General features: G+C 38.2%; 1 protein-coding gene across 3 annotated transcripts in view; it reads right to left on the bottom strand.

Moving 5' to 3' along the window:
• The window catches only part of SPATA16 (spermatogenesis associated 16), a 277,669-nt gene extending 262,164 nt beyond the window's left edge, over window positions 1-15,505 (bottom strand). For 2 of the 3 annotated variants that reach the window (XM_002684936.7, XM_005201702.5), the window contains exon 1: window positions 15,363-15,505. The gene's annotated coding sequence lies outside the window, so the exon portion shown is untranslated. Of the gene's footprint in view, window positions 1-12,559; window positions 12,683-15,362 lie in introns of all 3 variants that reach the window. The other variant, XM_024995427.2, reaches the window with a different exon arrangement.
• Between the last annotated feature and the right edge of the window lie 1,783 nt (window positions 15,506-17,288).

The raw sequence follows: 17,288 nt of genomic DNA, 5'->3' as shown, positions 1-17,288 counted from the left end.
GAAAGGTGCCTTTATTGTTCGTGGCATTACACCGTGGAAAGAGCATCCAATTTGGAGTTGCACAAAAAGTTTGAATTCTAGATATATTATTTATAAACTGTGTGTTCTAGGAGAAATTATCCAACCTCTCTAAACATTATTTTCCTCCTCCAGAAATGGGAATGATTGGATACAGGAGAATCATGTGAGAATCAAATGAGATAATTGATGTAATGGCACATAAGAGAAGAAGTGAGGCAATTCCACATGCGGCCTCCTTAAACACACCTCCACTCTTTCAAAGGTTAAACACTTTTGTCTCAATCCCGTGTCTCCAAACCTCTCAACCACTGTGCTTCTGAAATCGTCACTTCCTCTCTTGCTTAATCCATTAATATGCACACAGATCTAGCTTACACTTTAAGGAAAAGCAAGCAAACTTTCTTGCCTCCACATCTCCTTCCTGCTGCCATCCCATACTGCTGCTCCCCTCCACTGCAAAAGGACTGAAAAGAGTTTTTTTATATTCTCTGTCTCCACTTTTTCATAACAAATTTTCTTCCCCAATCCAATCTCTGCAGACTTCACTCTTTCCTACTCCATTAAGACTGCTCTGACAAAGGTCATCAGTGACTTTCACGTTGCCAAGTATCTCATCTGCCAGACCTGTTGGCAGTATTCTTAACTGGTGACACTCTCATCAGTGGAACATCATCATCTCCCCTTCTATGGCACCTTGCAGTTCTTATTTTCCTATTACTTCACTGACCACTCATTCTTAATCTCCTAGGTTAGCCCTTCCTCTTCTGTTACACCCGACAGCTGGAGCTGCTTTTTTTCTCCATCTGCATTGTCTGGTTAGGTGATCTTGTCTAATCCTGTTGCTTCAAATACCATCGTAACTCCCAGTGTTACAACTCTAGGTCTTAGAACACTCCCAGGAATTCAAAACTGTATACCTCACCATGTGACACCTCTACTTGGATTGCCTAATATGCATCTTAAAACTTAAAAGCCCAAAACAAGCCTCTTAAATCTCATCTTCAGTTACCCATCACGCAGTCTTCCCCATTCCAGTATAAGCCCCCACATCCATTGGTCAGAACAGAACCTTATGAGTTTTCTTTCCTTCCTTTCTTTTACTTAACTCCATTGTCCAATCCATCATGAGGTCCTACTGACTTTTTCTTTCAAAGGTCCACCTCTATCCATACCCATGATGATGCTTTCCAACCCTATAATTTCTTGCCTAGATTATTGAAATTGTTCTCTCGCACACAGCAGCCAAGTCATCCTCCTAAATGAAAATCAGATCCCACCATATTCTTGCTTTAAATCTTTAAATGGCTGCCCACAATACCTAGAATAGAATAAAAACCTCTTATACCTGAAAATTCATCATGCATTTCCTGCTTTGTCTACTTTGTTTCAGCCACTTGGCTTTTATTTTGTTCTGCTATTTTAACTAGTTCATTCCCACCTTGGAGCCCTTGCACTAGTTGGTCTATGAGCGTTTTCTTCATTGTGTTTTTCACATTATTCAGATTATAGCTTAAATGTCTGTTCCTAAAGAAATCTTCTCTAATTAATTAAAAGCAACTCCCCCAGTCATATTGGAGAACCCCATGGACAGAACCTGGCAGTCTACGGTCCATAGGGTTGCAAAGAGTCGGACATGATTAAGTGACTTAGCCTAGTCTAACCCAGTCATATATTTTTAAACCTAACCATACCACTTATCACAGATATATTTACTCATATATATTAGTCTATGTATATGTTTCATTTAAATCTACCTTTTCACACCAGAATATAAGCTCCCTGAGACAATGAACCTTGTATGCCTAATTCACTGCCTCATATTCAGAGCCTGATACAGAATACACAATAAATATTTGTTGACTGGACAAACAGATGATTGTATCTTACTGTACATTTATTGACAAATTCAGAGTTACATTCTTTTTATTCCTGCTGTACCATATTACAGAAGCTTAGACAGTTAGTTGAAAGTCAGGTGGCATTAGTAGTAAAGAATCCACCTGCCAGTGCAGGAGACGCAAGAGATGCATGTTTGATCCCTGGGTTGGGAAGATCCCCTAGAGGAGGGTATGGTAGTATCCTTTCCTCCAGTATTCTTGCCTGCAGAATCCCATGGACAGAGGAGCCTGGCAGGCTATAGTCCAGATGGTCACAAAGAGTTGGACACAACAGAAGCGACTTAGCACGCAGTCCCCTAAATATAAGCTAGCTTTTACAAATTGACTTCATTATGGAGAGTTTCTCTAGACACTGTGGCATCCTGGTCCTGTCTTTCTTTTCTTTTCCTTCTATTTTTATTGTTTTCTTCTCTAAGTCAACAATATTTATGATGTGCCTACCCTGGTCTCTTTTATTTTAGTCTTTGTTAGGGGATAAATAATTTCCCTGGTTCTTTGTTGACATGAAGTGTGGCTCATTCAGAACCAAAAGCATCAGAAAAATCAGACCTTTTGGGGGAAGTCATAATGATACAACTTGCTATCTTTACAAGTGTGGTCCATAAGAATACAACTGTACTTCTCTAAGATCTTTAATCTAACTTGATTGTAAAAAAAAAAAAAAAGTAACTCATTTGGTGTGGGAGGAATATGAGGGCAAGGCAAGTCATGCTTCAATGTACTTCAGAGACCTTTGGCTACATTTCTTCTTGAAGCATAAATGCAATCAGCCTGCCAAATTCATTGGCATCCTGAGAGAAAGTTCTCTTTCTTTGCAAACATTGCACCGTCCTTCTGTAAAAGTAATCCAAGTTTCTATTTACTTAAGAGGCTGAGACTATACAGATGTATAAAGAAAAAAAAAATTTTCCCCCTAACTTTGGCCAACTCTTTAATTCTGTTGCTATAGTGCTTGCTTCTTAGACTTTCACATTCTATTTCTTAAAATATAACTCAGAATTGTAGAAGGGTGGAGATGGAGAGGCTTCCCGATATATTCTCATCTGATGAAAACAATGAAATCTTATGCAGGTGAAATGACCTGCTCATGGTCACACAGCAAATCAGTGCTTTCAATCATATCTTGCAACTCTCAGGGTTCTTTCTACCTCACTCCACTGCCTCCACCATAACACACAAGGTAAATGGTTATCCCAGTTACAATTTCCAAATGGAGAAACATATATTGAAATTGTGTGACTCGGTTTAGTGCTTTGTTTGCAAAAAGTCACACAATTAATGAACAGTAACCACAAAGATTTCTTATCCTGACTTACCCTTTAAATTATTAACTGTTCTCAAATATGTTTTAAAGTTGTACCCACCCAGAGATGACAAGTGTATTTTTAAAATGAACCCATTAACTTGTTTGGAAATAATTGTAAATTTATAGATAAGTTGTAAGAATAATATCAAGAACTCTCAATTGCCCTTAACCCAGATTTACCAATTTTAAATTTCTTGCCCACATTTATAATTCCAATGTGTGTGTATGTGTGTGTGTAGTGTAGACAGCTATAGAGAAACACATTCATGTATGTAAATTTATATTATTCATTTTTTTCAGAGTCATTTATGAGTAGGTTGCATGCATCATGTCTCATTACCCTTTGTTACTTCAGCGCATATTTCTTAGAATCAAGGATATTTCACTTATGTAACACAATATAGTTATGAAATCCAGGACTGTTAACAGTGATACTATGCTGTTGTCTAATCTATAGTCCCTATTTCAGTTTTGTCAACTGCCTTCATAACATCCTTTTTAGTACTTTTTCCTCCAGTATAAGATGGAGTCCAGGATAATGTATTGCATATAGTTGTCATGTCTCTTTAGTCTTACTCTGAACCAGTTCCTTTAGCCTTTCTTTGCTGTCCAAAGTGTTGGCATTTTTTAAAAGTAAGAACCAGCAATTCAGTAGACTCTGCCTTGATTCGGTAGATACTTCCGCGTATTTAGATTTGGGTTAAACATCCCCAGTAAGATTATATCACAAACTGATGTGTCTTCTTTCTCAGGGTCCCACGTTTGGAAGCACACAATGCACTTGTCTTTCTTTGGTGATGCAAATCTTTTTAAAGTTTTAAAAATTAATCTATTTATTATTTTTGGCTGCACTTAGTCTTCATGGCTGTGCATGGGCTTTCTCTAGTTGTGGTGAGTGGGAATTAATCTTCATTGTGGTGCACGAGCTTCTCATTCTGGATCTTCTCTTATTGCAGACCATGGTCTATAGGATGCGCGAGTTTCTGTAGCTGTGGCGTGAGGGCTCTAGAGTGCAGGGTCAGTAGTTGAGGTGCATGGCACGGGCTTCATTCTCCAACGGGATGTGGGATCTTCCCAGACCAGGGATTGAAACTGCGTCTCCTGCATTGGCAGGTGGATGGCTTCTTAACCACTGGACCACCAGGGAAGTCCAGTGATGAAAATTTTAATCACCTGGCCAAGTTGTCATCTAGTTTCTCCAGAGAAAGATGTCACTGTTACAACTTACAAGCAGTCTGTGTGGAGACACTTAAAACCTGCAGTTTTTCTGTTCTTCATCAAACTACCTCTCTTGATATCGCATCCATTGATGATTCTTGTGTGCATGAATCTTAGCTGTGATGATGGCTACATGGTGATTTTTCCCTTCACAATTCACAGTATTATTAGAATGCTCAGACAGAGGGTTGGTCACTACTGAAGTATCTGACACAAACATGTGTAGTCTGTGCTTTTTGACTTTATGTGTTTTTTTTAAAAAGTAAATCCTATAGTTTCAAGAAACAATAATTAAAAGTGTACTAAAACATTTAAATTTAAATAACAGATACTGCATTATTTTTTAAAAAATGTTTTTAAACATGAAAAATGATTTTTTTAAAGCATTGGAGGGGAATACAATAGGATACATCTACTCCAATTTCTACATTTTAGAGATGAGGGCCAGAGAGGGTACAGCTCTGTTTAGTGGTAACAGCAGGACTTGAGATTGGTCTAAAGGGTCTGATTCTAGGTTCCATCACAGCCACATTTTAACTTTTATATCCTACTGGACTATAGTTGATTTACAATGTTGTGTTGATTTCAGGTGTACCTCACATTACTTTAAACATAATCAAAACTTGTTAAAAACACAGTGTACTGGCTGGAAGCAAAAACTCGTGGTGTAAAGTAGGCAATGTAAGATGATACACTAATGATATCTAAAAATTTACCTTAAGAATTCCATTCATTCAGCAATCATTCATGATTGACTAAGCAACTACCCTGTGTCATGACCTGTGTCAGCACTGGGATGCAATGCTGAAGCAGAGATCGCCTCCATTCTCAAGGAGTTTATGGTTTAATGGGAGATCATACATTAACATGAATCAGAACCTTCTGAGGCCTCTTAGGTGCCAGGTCCAACAAATTTTGATATACTGGGTCAGGAGTGATCTTAGGAATCTTCATGTTTGATAAGCAGAGGAGGATTGTACTAGAAATACAAAATATCCAAAGTGTTAAAGTGGTTACAGTATATGCACCACCTTCTGACTCTCCCACTCCAAATTAAAAGTGTTAAGAGAAACAATACCAAACTATTAAATAATTTTTTCAAATGTTCAACAAGTTTCAGTGTTATGATCATTACTTTTTTGAAATATTAAAACATGCTAGATTTTCCTAGAAAATTATTTTTTTTTTTGGTAATGCTACTTTGCTGGTGCTCTAAGTATGTCCAAGTTCAGTCTACTCCAGTGGAGTCTGATACAAGTGGTTGGGTGACCATGCTGGCATTGAGCCAGTGCATTTGTATGCTGGATGTGGATGCAGTTAAATTGGTACTTGGGCTGGCACTGATGAAGCAGTCTGACAGAAGGACAGTCTGCATTAGGTGTTGATGCTTAAGAAACACTTGAAGGTCTATATGCTTACGTTCCTGAAAGAGAAGCTTATATGGATGCATTATTGTTAGGCATTCATTACATCCATTAGTCAACAAACACTTCTTGAATTCCTACCAGGTGAAAATACTGGGCTCTTTCCTGGGTGGATTATAAAGATGAATAAAATGGGTTGTGCTTCCTAGGAGCTTGGAAGTAAGAACTCAAAACTGCTAACTTGCCTGATAGTGTGTTCCAAGCTCAGTAAGACAAAATGGCATAGGAGACAGGACCTGTGTTTTAGACTTGAGATCTGAGCTCAAATCCTAAATCTTTCTTTTTTGCTGAAGAAACTTTCAATAAGTTACTTTGCTTTGATGGATCTTGGTTTTTTCATCCAATTCATTCCTTATAGGGATGATTGAAGGATTAACAAAGCAATGTTTTTTAGAAACTGATTAATCATCTGACATATAATCTGTTCTCTACAAACAGTAGCTATTATAGTTTTAAACACAGTACATATATATTATATCATGAACAAATTATAAACATAATATTTATAAAACATACTAATAATGTTTACTAGTTGATGCTTTGCTTTACATTGTGAAACTTTGTTTACAGATGCATACACACATCATTTTTCTTCTTCAGTTTCAACAAGTTGGCAACTAATATTTACATAAAAATTGAATCTCAGAATATTTATTCCCTGTGGATTTTGTGTCCTGGAGAGCAACTGGTAAAATGAGAGAACATCCATCACAAGCAGGATAGCTAATCTACTTTCATTGTAATCATATATAACCAGTCAAATACTGCATGATCCATAAAATGGGTGCACCAAGGGTAATGCATGAATAATTAATATCTGCCACTCTTACCTCACAAGGAGAACCTGAGGCATGAATATGAGACTGCTCCTAAATTATTTTCCCTGAGGTTGAACTGGATATTTATTTTCACCTAAGATCATCATAAATCTCTGTAAACTGTTTTTTTGGAGTAGGGTGGAAACAGGTGGAGAGTGAACACAGAAATCTCCTAATCTCAAAACATGTTATATAATAGAACTCTGACTATTGTAAATTTAATATTTTCTAATACATTTACAGTGCTTTTTAGTTTAGTAATCCCTAAATTGTCTTTTCCTTTAGAGACTGAAAAATAAAAGGTTATTTTTAACACTTGAGAAACTATTGCATTAGATTTTTTGTATGATTGGCCTAAGGATTAATGGTACAATGTTATATGTACTTCCCATAGAACCTGGCATAGAAGAGAGAGAGGGAGGTTAGAAAATGAACTGTTTATCTGCCTTCCTATGCATGCCAACACATTTTACATCATAAATATATCTGAGCCAACTAGTAGAGTTTACCTGATTCTTTGCAAGAGTTCTAGTTTGATACTTTACTAAAGATAAGTATGAAGTGGCTTCCCTTGTGGCTCAGTGGTAAAGAATCTGCCTGGCAGCAAGAGATGTGGGTTTGATCCCTGGGCCAGGAAGATCCTCTGGAGAAGGAAATGGCAACCTACTCCAGTATTCTTGCCTGGGAAATCCCATGGACAGAGGAGCCTGGAGGGCTGCAGTTCACGGGGCCGCAAAAGAGTCGAACGTGACTGAATGGCTAAACAAGTATGAAGTACTTTCATGGAACTACTTAGATCTTGTATATATTTGTTTAATCTATTTTTGCACAAATGACTCATTTAATTCAACTTCACTGTTCCCCTTCTCGAAGCCAGTATGCTCAGTTTATAAACCTGTTATCTACTCACTGTTGGTGCTTCCCTGTGAAACACACAAAGCAAAAAGCAACAAAGGCAGTACCCCTCTGCCTCTGGCTCAAGTTGCCCTGGCACATATCCTCTCTTACCTCTGTCCCCAGGTATGAAGCACTTAGCCTCATTTCCAGGCATAGGCAGCGTCCCTCTACCCTCCTCTGGGATATATAAAGAGGGTAAATGAGCAAAGATAACCCCCTGGGCCTCTCTTCTCATCTTCTTATACTGTCCCTTCTTCGCCCATCAAAAATAAGAAAAAGAAATTGGAATTTCTTACTTGTATAGTTTTTGGTATTATTAGTTGAAGGTTTCTTCTGAATCTTTTTATAGTATAAATTATGATACTTATTCTGCAGAAATGCATTTGTCTATGAGAAATTAATTTTGGAATTAATATAGAGAAGATATCAAATAGTTTAGAGATACATTATTTAATTTGTTCAATCATGTTTCAATTACATTAATTAATAAAGACTTACAGGTTTACCGTCAGAACTGGACATGGAACAGACTGGTTCCAAATAGGAAAAGGAGTATGTTAAGGCTGTATATTGTCACCCTACTTATTTAACTTATATGCAGAGTACATCATGAGAAATGCTGGGCTGAAGGAAGCACAAGTTGGAATCAAGATTCCTGGGAGAAATATCAATAACCTCAGATATGCAGATGACACCACCCTTATGGCAGAAAGTGAAGAAGAACTAAAGAGCATCTTGATGAAAGTAAAAGAGGAGAGTGAAAAAGTTGGCTTAAAGCTCAACATTCAGAAAACTAAGATCGTGGCATCCAGTCCCATCACTTTATGGCAAATAGATGGGGAAACAGTGGCTGACTTTATTTTTCTGGGCTCCAAAATCACTGCAGATGGTGACTGCAGCCATGAAATTAAAAGATTCTTACTCCTTAGAAGGAAAGTTATGACCAACCTAGACAGCATATTAAAAAGCAGAGACATTACTTTGTTAATAAAGGTCCGTCTGGTCAAAGCTATGGTTTTTCCAGTGGTCATGTATGGATGTGAGAGATGGACTATAAAGAAAGCTGAGTGCAGAAGAATTGATGCTTTTGAATTGTGGTGCTGGAGAAGACTCTTGAGAGTCCCTTGGACTGCAAGGAGATCCAACCAGTCCATCCGAACAGAGATCAGTCCTGGGTGTTCATTGGAAGGACTGATCTTGAAGCTGAAACTCCAATACTTTGGCCACCTGATGCGAAGAGCTGACTCATCTGAAAAGACCCTGCTGCTGGGAAAGATTGAGGGCAGGAGGAGAAGGGGACGACAGAGGATAAGACGGTTGGATGGCATCACCAATTCAATGGACCTGGGTTTGGGTGGACTCCGGGAATTGGTGATGGACAGGGAGGCCTGGTGTGCTGAGGTTCATGGGGTCGCAAAGACTTGGACACAACTGAGCAACTGAACTGAACTGAACTGAAAGGTTTACAGAGTTGTGTGATATTTGAAAACTGACTGTATATTAATCATTGACTAATATTTTCCTAGTCAATCCCAGAAAAAGAGAACCATGAAATCAAAAACCTTCTTTGATGAAAGTTCTGAAGTATATCAAACTTAAAAAAAAAAAGGATACTTTAAAATTACTATTTTGACAATTTGAACCTAGACAAAATATATCATTCAAATTATTCAGTTACATAATAACTTCTGCATTATGGGTGGGATGGACTTGGTAGCAGACAGAATTTCTGCCAAGACCAAGTGAAAAAGCAGGATTAAATACCAAATCATCAGTTTGAGTGTACTGGAGAGATGGGAGGCAATGAAATATAGATGCAGTACAACTTCTTCATCAAAATGAGCTGACTTTTACAGCCAGTTTTATCTGGGGGATATTTGCCAATTTGGTATGGGGAAGGGAGAGGCAAGATACTAAAGACCTAAGTAGAAGGCCTCTCAAAAGCAATGCAAAGTTTTGACAGTCTTGTGAGACCTGCAGGAGAAATGGCTTTGAAGAAACATCAGATATACAGCTGGAAACTCTTGGGAACCACAGTGACCTAGAGGTAAACTATTTTCAGGCCTGCAGCCCAGCCTCAACATATAGCAGTTCCTGATTAAATTAAGATGAACAACTGTGTTGTCTGCTTAGTGAAGGCAGGGAGGAACTCATTATAGAGGATGATACATCATGTGAATCTTCTACAGCCTCCCATACAAAATATTCAACATTGAATAAAAAATTACCAAGTATGCCCCCCAAACACCAAGAAAAAAATCAAAAGAAAAAATAGACAATAGAAACACACCTGCAGGTGATCAAGATATAAGAGTTAGCTAGGAACTTAAAATATCTCTAATATGTTCAAGGCAATAGAGTTAAGACTTTCTTAAACACATGCTCTCTTCTCCCCCACCTACAATCTCTGCATTGTTTAAAAATACAAGTTATAAGTCATGGAAATAATCTGACGGTAAATCAGAAGATGTTTTTCTATAGAACTCTCCAGGAGGGCAAAATCACACAAATGAAATGCAGTTCATGTGAGTGGCTTGTAAATTATTGGTCTGTGTGTATGGTGGGTCGAGTTGAAGAGAGAGAAGAAATTCTCTGCTTGTGTTTCTGAAGGCCCTGAGGAGCCTGAACAAATGGTACTGGGGATGAAAAAGTTGCTTGCTCTCATTATCAAAAATTTTTAAACTTTAGTTGTGGTAAGGGGAAAAAAAAATCCCCCCAGGCTTGATTTTTTTTATGACTTAATCTCCCTGCAGCTGTAGATATATTAACTAGTAAAGATGATATCCTGATGATTAGATCAGTGACCTCAGGATCAACCATACTTCAGTCACACTCAATCCTAAGAAAAAGGTGGAAAGAAGGCTGTATCAATAGAGGCCAGGGAGGACCAGAATGGCACTGATACAAGGTCCCTTCCCATTCTGATTGCTATGAAGATGAGTTTCTTCCTCTGTCTTCTTAAGGGTAACTACTTGAGTTGGAGAAATAGGCACAAAAAAGAACCCAAGCTTCAATTTTATTAAATATTTACTCAGAGATGCTGTTTTAAATCATTACTGAGTTATCTCTGATTGCAGTCCCTCTCTGCATTCTCACATTCTTACTTTAAAAGAAAAGGGGCCTCAAGAGCTCACTCCAGAATTCTGCTACAAAAATTCATGGAATCAACTTTCCTCAGCCTTCACTTTAAAACATCTACACCAGCATAGGGCAACATCTCCTGGTATGCACATCTCAAGCCAGGAAGAAGTGATGAGGCAGGTTCCTGAGGGACATTTTAAAACTACATTTTCCTCCCTGCCCATAACCCAGCTCCATCTCATTATTCTTGAGAGTATATTGTAGATATGAAAGATTTGGAAGAATGAAAAATACTGAGAATTAGGGAGATGGAGTGATAAGTGGAAAACATTGGTAGTCATCTACTATTAGAAAATAAGACCAAAACCAGATGACCAGTTTTGTGTGGGTACTGGTTGAACAAATTCTGTGACACAGGTGGAGTAATATGCAGGCCCGTGAAAGGCAGAATCTCTGGGAGAAAAATGGGAAGAAATGGCAACTGCATGAGAAGATAGAGCTTCTATGAATTGTAGATCATACTTCCTTTTCTGTATTCATGGAATTGACCAATGAAAGCATGTGCAACATTTGAAGGGAATCTGTACACAGTCAGGTTATAATGTTTAAATGAATAGATGCTATGATTTGTAATGTATATCACGTCTTGCCCCTCAGTCTGGTAATGGCTCTCCTGTTTAACATGATGTTTTCTCTTCACTGTGAACTACATTCGTGAATATAAAATATGGGGGGATTAACTGAGGTCTGAACTTTTGAGAGTCTTTAATTAAGCTTTGTCCCCAGTACTTAAGGAGATTGAGATGTCGTCTATGCCTACATTATCCTCATCATCTGAGTAGGAATCGCATAGACGCTCAAAACATACACCTCCCTAAAGTAGAAGAGACATGTTACATTTTGGAATGTATGCTGAGGGCTGATTGTGGAGGCTGTGGTAGTATTGCATTTTTTTTTCCCTAAAACTTAAACCTAGGTTTCCAAATGTCTATTGAACAGAAGTGTGAAGTGGTAGTCATAGTTTGGCTCCTTATACCTTCGTTCAAACTTAACAAACGAGCTGATTTCTAACAAGTTTAAATGCACAGCATTTTGGAAGAGGATGGTGACAATACAATGTCTTCTCAAACTATAACTTAGGTGATCTTTAGAGACAGCATTGAATTCTTCTGCTTGAGTTATGCTGGCTAATAGGAATTTAAGTGATAACTGGTAGGAGAGCACTGAAGCATTCATGCATGTGAAATCAGATGAACATCCAGAATTGGAATTTCCTAAGGAAAGTTATTCTAGCGGAGAAACACAGGCTCAGGTTGAGTGCCAATAACTTCTAAACTAACATGTGCAACTATTATCCTAATAAGTAACAGCTAAAGGTGCCGGAAGAAAAGCAAGACCAATATTTTCAATTACATTTTAAAAACAACAGCTCAAACAGAGCTATAGACAAGTCCCTTTTTCTGTTAAAGAGAATTTAATCTGTCTTAATTTTGACTCCATGTATTAATGCTTACTCTTGAAAAACACACATACAACTTGAGCAAATTTTAGAAATCAAGAACTTCTGGTTTCTACTGGTAATTTTTATTTCTATTCAGTGATAATACTAGTCTGAAATATTCCCCTTTAAATGATCTACTCAGCACCATATCAATTCTCCACCTGTCATGCAGTTCTAGATTGCAGTGTGACTTCAGCTTCAACTTCTACTCATTAAGGTTAAAGGATACATTCTAATGCTTATCCTGCATAAAGTCAGCTCAGTTACATTTCAAAGTTGCCTAAAATTTATGAAATATTAGTGATTCAAATATATGAATCCTCAAAATTTCATAATAGACATACTTAGGTGTATATAGATCTATATCAAATCTTATAGTATGTAAATGAACTTACCCCTTCAGGTTTTCTAAAATGTAGAGGTAGAGCTGAATCTTTGCCATCATAGTTATTTTTCCCAGCCCATGGAGTATTTGGAATGATTTTGATATCAGTAATGGCCATTGTGCTCTCAGTTTCCTAATTTACAAAATAAGGTTAATAACAATATCTAGCTCATGGTTGTTGTAAAGAGTAACAGAAGGTTTCCTGGTAAATAGTAAGTGCTTGAAAAATGCTGTTTTACTATTGCTCTCATCATTTTTATTGTTATTATTGCTCATCAATTTAAAAAAATTAGACAGGAAGATGGTCTTTCTATTGGACCCCTCACTCATGGTTATTCACCTTGTATATTTTGAAATCTAGCCAGAGCTGTGATAAGTTATAGTCTCTACTTCAGTGATCTTTAAACTAGACTGCTATAATATTTTATTTTATTAACACCCCTGAAAAAAACTCAGCAAGTCTTTTCATGGGAGCAAAATGTTACAATTTGACTGTCATTTTCCAGGAAGATGACTCAATATATTTTATACTAGTTGAGAGATAATGATCTGGGCTCCCTGATGTAAAGGGATTTAAAAGCCCTTGAGCATTTGGTGTTTGTATGGCTTGTGTTACCATAGCCCTCCATGGTTTGGCTACCTATTCATCTATTTTCAACTGATACATCACATAAAACAAAGAAAAAGAAATTGCAGCCAAATTCTATGTGGAGATTTGTGGTTCTAGTTATTGTGTGTCTTAATTAGAAAAAACTGTCCTGCTGTTAGGAAGAAACTGTGTATTTACGCCTGGAGACCTTTTTAAGGTCCTGTATATAACAATTATAACAATTATTATTCATGTTCATTTGTTGTTTTCCTTTAGGTTGTAATTAATTTCCAACATACTGGTTGCACTGCTCAAAAGATGAAGAACTTTATGAATTTAAGGCAGATACTGTAACAAGTAGTTATTTTCCATTTCAAACTGTGGCAAGGAAAAAGAAGAGGATATTTTTCCTGAATGGCCTTCAAAATTATTTCTCTTTGGAAATATATTTGAAAATGACCAGATTGGAAGTTTTAGCTATTTGGTTATAATAACACTGATGAGTAACAGATTGGACAAGGTTGAAAAGGTACCACACTGAAAAGTCCACCTTGAGAACAAAGAAAAATCTCAGTTCTATCTTGATTATGCACTTGTGTTACACGCCATGACAACTTACCAGGTTAGGTGCACTTGAAAAGAGGCTGAAAAATTAAAAACCTCTTTGAAATTCTATAAAACACGGTCTTGCCTCCAGTCATATCCCTGTCTCCCATATCATAATCTATATTTCATTCCTTACTCAAATCAGGACAATGAAGAAAAACTATATGCTGTATGCAGAGTTCGGTGATTAGAAGGATTCTGGCCTCTTTCTTACTTCCAGTGCATTTTTTTTCTCTTCTACCCTTACAGTTCCCTTTACAAAAAAATTCTTGAGCTTTTGTCGCGCGTGAAGGGGAAAAAAAAAAAAAAAAAAACCTGTAAAATATTATTATTGAGTCCTAATTTATTTTTCCGTTTGGAGGAAAACAGTCTATCCAATCTGCAATAATATTTAAAAGATAGCATCTCTATGGCACCCAAGGTCTTCCTGGTGAAATCTGAGAAGATCCAAAGGCCCTTTGTGTGTATAATAACATTATTAGCACATTAAATTTAATCATAGGGAATTAAAATATAGTTATCATTACAAATAAGTTTTTATGCATTTAAAACTAGTGGCTTGTTAAACATGGCAAATATTTTGTTGGTGTTCCAAAAAGAGATTCTTACTGAAACTTATAAATATTTTATAGACAAGTACTGTGAAAAGCAAACTTTAAACAAGGTTGACGCTGTTTTTCAATGCTCATGCTGACTCACCTTTGAACGGCAGATTCTTAAGATATTCATTCATTCAACCATTCATTCCGTCACTCATACACCAACTATCTCAGAGCACACATTTTATGCCAGGTATGATGTTTGGCACCCCACTCCAGTACTCTTGCCTGGAAAATCCCATGGACGGAGGAGCCTGGTAGGCTGCAGTCCATGGGGTCGCACAGAGTCGGACACGACTGAGCGACTTCACTTTTACTTTTCACTTTCATGCATTGGAGAAGGAAATGGCAACCCACTCCAATGTTCTTGCATGGAGAATCCCAGGGACGGGGGAGCCTAATGGGCTTCCGTCTATGGGGTCGCACAGAATCGGACACGACTGAAGCGACTTAGCAGCAGCAGCAGCATGATGTTAGAGTACCTAGATGAAGACATCGTCTGTGTCTTAGAGAAAGAGAGAGCTCAGATTGTCTCTCTACCTAAAACCATACTCAGTGATAATGGACGCCTTTATTTCCTCAGTAATATCATGAGTTAGGGAGACAACAGTCTTTAATAAAATCTGAACTCTGAAATAATGATCTTCTTTCGCTTGACAAGAGATAAATAAGCTCATATCATGCACTTTATTAAGGAATACGGGTTAAGACAAAACAAAATAAAAAATTAAAAGTCTGTTATTCATAAACCAAGTAGGATCTTGGTCTGTAGGGTGTGCCGCGTAGAGGACAGGGACCCAGTTTGGAATTCCTTGTCTTTAACTGCCTGCAGGAAATGATTTCTTGGCTACTTATTATGGTTATCAGTAGAAAACGTTCCTCATTCCTAGGGTGAGAAGGACGAAAGGAGCTCCTACTTTCCCCAACTTCCTCAAGCTTCCTTCTCAAGGACCCCTTCCTCCCCAGCCAGCCTGGAAAGCTGAAAAGTTTTAACTGCGCAGAGCTAAATCTTCTCCTACCTAGGCAGTTGTGGCTCAACCCCGCACGGGAGGGACGAAGCTCTGAACTCCTCCAGCTGCCGCATCTGGCCACACCCGAGTCCAAACGTCCGGATTTGAGGCCACGTTGGTCAGTGTGCTCGCGGAAACCCAGGTTTGAAACGTCACATTCCGCGCGGCCACGCTCCTCTGCCCGTAGCCCCGCCCCCGCCCGTGGCCCCGCCCACACGCCCTGCGCTTGACACCTGCGTGGCTGCTGTCATTTTTTCCAACTGTAAAAAATAAGCTTGTATCTCCTCCCTTCAGATTCTAAAAGTAATGTGATCGTTAAAAAATACTTTGGAAAATACAAAAATATGTGTGTAACATAAAAATAATCTGTAGTCTTAAGAGAAATACTAAGACCATTTCAGTATATTTCTTTGCATTCTCCTTACCATAAATAGCGGAGAAGGCAATGGCACCCCACTCCAGTACTCTTGCCTGGAGAATCCCATGGATGGAGGAGCCTGGTGGGCTGCAGTCCATGGGGTCGCTGGGAGTTGGACACTACTGAGCGACTTCACTTTCACTTTTCACTTTCATGCATTGGAGAAGGAAATGGCAACCCACTCCAGTGTTCTTCCCTGGGGAATCCCAGGGACGGGGGAGCCTGGTGGGCTGCCGTCTATGGGGTCGCACAGAGTCGGACACGACTGAGGGACTGATCTGATCTGATCTGATGTACCCCTAAGGACTGCATCCTTTTCCTCAGCAATATTATAAATTTTATGACAAACATTACCTTGCTTTTCTTTATAGTTTAACACATAATGTATATCATTTTTTATTCAAGTATGGTATGTGTTACAGAAAAGCCAATCAACTGTAGGTGTGTTCAATGAATTATCACAAAGTTAACCCACCAGAATAACTGCCGCCCAAGTGAAAAAAAGGAAAACATTAGCATCCTAGAAGACCCTCCTAATGACTATCCCTTTTCTGTTCCCCAGAGGTAATGATTATCTTGCCTTCTAACGCCATAGTTTAGTTTTGCCTATTTTTGAACTTTATAAAAATAATCCACTCATTGTTTTACTGTTCAATACTGCTATTGATTATAGTTATCTTTTACAAAGTACACTCCATATACTAACCATATTTATGGCAAGTCTAGATCCTGTCTTCTTCACTTAACACTCTACAGAGTCATTTTTGCATGTCATTTAACATTGTGCTAAAAAAAATGGGTTTTGCCTTATAGTCTATTGGATGGATATAATGGATATAGCACAATTTTATTGAAAGTATAGGGTTTTTTTGTTTGTTTTGTTTTATTTTATTTTTAAACTTTACAATATTGTATTAGTTTTGTCAAATATCGAAATGAATCTGCCACAGGTATACCCACGTTCCCCATCCTGAACCCTCCTCCCTCTTCCCTCCCCTACCCTCCCTCTGGGTTGTCCCAGTGCACCAGCCCCAAGCATCCAGTACCATGCATCGAACCTGGACTGGCGACTCGTTTCATACATGATATTATACATGTTTCAGTGCTATTCTCCCAAATCTCCCCACCCTCTCCCTCTCCCACAGAGTCCATAAGACTGATCTATACATCGGTGTCTCTTTTGCAGTCTCGTACACAGGGTTATTGTTACCATCTTTCTAAATTCCATATATATGCGTTAGTATACTGTATTGGTGTTTTTCTTTCTGGCTTACTTCACTCTGTATAATAGGTTCCAGTTATCCATCTCATTAGAACTGATTCAAATGTATTCTTTTTAATGGCTGAGTAATACTCCATTGTGTATATGTACCACAGCTTCCTTATCCATTCATCTGCTGATGGGCATCTAGGTTGCTTCCATGTCCTGGCTATTATAAACAGTGCTGCGATGAACATTGGGGTACACGTGTCTCTTTCCCTTCTGGTTTCCTCAGTGTGTATGCCCAGCAGTGGGA

Source organism: Bos taurus, chromosome 1 (assembly GCF_002263795.3).
Source record: "Bos taurus isolate L1 Dominette 01449 registration number 42190680 breed Hereford chromosome 1, ARS-UCD2.0, whole genome shotgun sequence".
NCBI classification, from domain to species: Eukaryota; Metazoa; Chordata; class Mammalia; order Artiodactyla; family Bovidae; genus Bos; species Bos taurus.
The sequence above is the reverse complement of the archived record's forward strand: the minus strand, read 5'-3'. Positions and strand labels throughout refer to the sequence as shown.